Source organism: Panthera pardus, unplaced genomic scaffold (genome assembly GCF_024362965.1).
Source record: "Panthera pardus isolate Hobbes unplaced genomic scaffold, ASM2436296v1 HiC_scaffold_8, whole genome shotgun sequence".
Classification (NCBI taxonomy): Eukaryota; Metazoa; Chordata; class Mammalia; order Carnivora; family Felidae; genus Panthera; species Panthera pardus.
The window spans coordinates 156,904,999-156,908,874 of NW_026527013.1; positions in this window are offsets into that span (position 1 = coordinate 156,904,999).

The window sequence follows — 3,876 nt, forward strand, 5'->3', positions numbered from 1 at the left end:
CTTTTGTGACCCTGATTTCATGTTTGTTATTTCTCATAGCTTATTGAAACATTATTCAATTTTTTCAGTCTTTTTTTTTTCCTCTTTTATTGTGGATGGGTTGTTTTGCTATGTCTGCAAGTCCTCTAACCTCTTTCTCTGCAGAGTCTAATCTGCTATTGATTGCATCTAGTCTATTTTTCATTTTAGATATTGTCAGTTTCATCACTTTATAGTTTGAATTGAGTGTTTTTATATCCTTGGTTTCTTTCCTCATTGCTTAGGTTTTCCTCTGTCTTCTTGTGAAGACAGAAATATTTCATGTGTAGTATGCTTGTAATGACTACTGCAATGTGCTTGTATCCTAAGTATATCATTTGTGTCATTTCTGTATGTATTTCCATTGACTTATTTTTCTCCTCATTATGGTGTATTTGGGTTTCCTTCCTTTGTGCTGTAGCCTAGACACTCTCCTGCCTCTTTGCATGCCTGGAATTATTTTTTATGAATTATAAACATTGTGACTTTTATATTTTGGGGTGTTGGGTCATTTTTCTTTCTTTTAAATATTTCTGTACTTTGTCCTGAGAGGCAGTTAAGTTGTTGGCATTTGTTTGGTCTTTTGAGGATTTCTTTTAAGGGTTGTTAGGTTAGATCCAGAAGCCTGAAGTGTGGGATCAACTTGTACCACTACTGAGATTATATTTTTCTGAAGGCCCTATTTGATGTCTTGGGTGTTAGACATCTTTCCATTTGGTTGGTGAGAACATGAAATGTTCTGAGCCTTGTGTTACCTCTAGAGATCATTCCGTTTACTTCTTTCTGGTGGTTCTTGCCTTGGTCTTGACAGATTCCTCACATTCACACAAAGATTAGCAAATCAGCAAAAGATATAAAGATACCCATCTTCGGGTAACACAAATTCTGTCTCTTTGCAGCTCCCTCCTCTTTGGTACTCTGTCCCAAACTATGAACTATCTTTTCAATTTAGAAGATCACAGATTCTGTTTGGGTTTCCTCTCCTCATCCTGTGGCCTGGATATTCTTTCCAGGCAGTGAGAGGGGGCACTTGTGGCTCACCTCATTTGCTTCCCTTTTCTTGGTCATCCCTGTCCTGTGCTGCCTGTTGTCCAGTGTATGAAAACCATTGCCTGATATATTTTGTTCAGTTTTCTAGTTGTTTAAGGTAGGGGAATAAATACTATCCCTGTTATTCCATTATAGCTGGAAACTAAATTCACAATGACTTTTCATATTGATTTATTTAATTTAAAAAACATGCCTAATTATTGTGTTGATTGTAATAATTTATCTATAGATTCTTTTGAATTCTCTACATAGAAAATTATATAATCTGCAAATAAAACAACAGAGCTGTTACTTCTTTCCAGTCCTCATATTGTTATATTTTTTAGCCTGTCTTCTTGCATTGACTAGGACCACCAGTATAATGTTAAATAGAGATGAGTATAAGTAGCATTATTTGTTTCTGAATTTACAGGGAATTCTTTCAAAATAATCACAATAAGTAGGATATTTACCCTATGTGCATTTATGAGATAAGTAAGTTCCATACTTTTTTAAATCATGAGTTTATGTTTAAAATAATTTTCTATATCTATTAATATGATAGATATTAATATGATAATATAATTTTTTCTTCTCTTAATTATTAATCAGATTAATAACATAAATAACATTACTAATGAGCTTAATTATTAATGAGCTTAATGAAACCAAACTTTCCTTCTTGTATAAAACTGACTTTGTCATATCAGTAATGAAGGCAATGTAATATTTCTCTAACAATAGATAAATAGACCAATGGGTCGGAAAAAAGAGTCTAGAAACCAACCTACACATTATTTATATGAGGAAAGAATGGTCTTTCAATAAAATTGGATATCCACATTGAAACACAATAAATTTGGTCTCCATCTCAAATAATACATAGGCATAAATTCCAGATATACCGTTGATTTAAATGTGAAAAGTAAAACATTAAAGTTCCCAAAGACTACATTGAAGAATACCTTCATGATTTGGGTCGACAAAGATTTCTCACTCAAGAACAAAAAAGCAGTAACTATATGAAAAACAATTAATAAATAGAAACTACACTAAAATTAAGAGCATCTCTTCATCAGGGGCACCATTTGAGAATAAAAAAAACACATGTGGGAGAAAACGTTTGTGATCTATATAAACAACAGACTCATATAAAAAATATCCAAAGAACTAAAATCAATAAGAAAAAGAGAGATAATCCGATAGAAAAACAGGCAAGAAACTGAACACACACCTCAGAAAATGGAATCTTCAATGGCCAATAAATATTTAAAAATATGCACAGACTCATTAGTTATCAGAGAAATGTAAAATATAATCACAATAAGATACTACTCTGTGCCCACCAGAATGGTGAAAATGAAGAAGACTGACATTCCAAGGATAAAGTTTAGACCAAAAGAAATCTTCACACATACATAATTGGTGGGAATATAATTGGCACAACTGTTTTGACAATATTAGCTGAAGACAGACCTGCACATAATCCATGATGCAGCTATTGCACTTCTAGGTAGCAGAAATGGATATATATGACAAAACTATCGTGTGTGTGTGTGTGTGTGTGTGTGTGTGTGTGTGTGTGTAAGAGAGAGAGAGAGAGAGAGAGAGAGAAGGAGGGGAGGATGTTCCTAGCCATATTATTTTCAATAGCCACAAACTAGAAACAACCTAAATGTCTATCAATAGAATGGATATATATTTTGAGATGCTTAAACTGGCTTGTAGATTTGTGTTATATTTGCAGAATATGAGAGCAGACATCTAGATACAAGAATAGTCAAATAATTTGATAGTGTCCAATTAAAAGCCTTCCAATAGTGAGACAAAAAGGGGAGAAGTCTCACCAAATAGTTGTATCAGTTGGGAAGAGAATATCTGTCCATAGCTCATGTACAACTTCAGAATCATGTTATAGGAGATGTTGCTTGAAGGGCTCCTCAGTGATCCCTAAATAATTGGGCACTTTGGGTCAAATGGTCTCAATCCTGGGTGCATGGACCAGAAAGTCATGGGCAAGTTGTAACTCTCTCAGAGGGAAACTGCAGCAAAGACAGGAAAGTGTCTCCAGAGGAAACTGAGGCTTTGGATTCTCTTCTCGTGTTCCTGGGTCAGGACAAACTAAATTCTTATTTGTAAATTCTTTTGAAAAATAAGTGAGAGTCTCAGGTGAGGAAGTCACCATTCAGAGAAGTAATAGAAGCCTAATCACCACAGCATAATTGGCCCATAGAGGTTGTCTCTCCAAGGAAAGAGAAAGTGACTTCTTCCAAATCCCACATCTTACCCATCTCTGCTCTTCCTGGCGGCAATGATGACCTTCCATCCTGGAGGTAAGGTAGTCATGCTCAGAGGTGTTCTACTGGGTTCTTAGGGCCAGCAGTCAGGGAACCCAGGGTTTCCTTCACACACAACATCTTCCTTGCCTCATGTGGCAATTGGATTGAATCTGGTTACCAGAGACAAAAATGTCTCATTTTGGCAATCGGTTTAGAGAAAACATATATTTTTAATTTTATTAAAAAATTTATTATTATTAAGTTTAACATTTTAATTCCAATATAGTTAACACATAGTGTTATGTTATCTATAGATATAGATCTATATGTATCTATATCTATATGTATAGATAATATAAAGAATATATATTCTGGGTAGTCAAACTGAGGAGAAAGTTCTTTCAGATACCTCTGGGAAATGCAGCATCTAGCATAGGGTTTTGGCTGCATCCAAAGGGATCACTGGGCTGAGCCACCACAGGTCATATCCCCTGCACCATACTGCACCCCTTGGCACCTGCCCACTCCTGGAAATCTGCACCAGCAGACA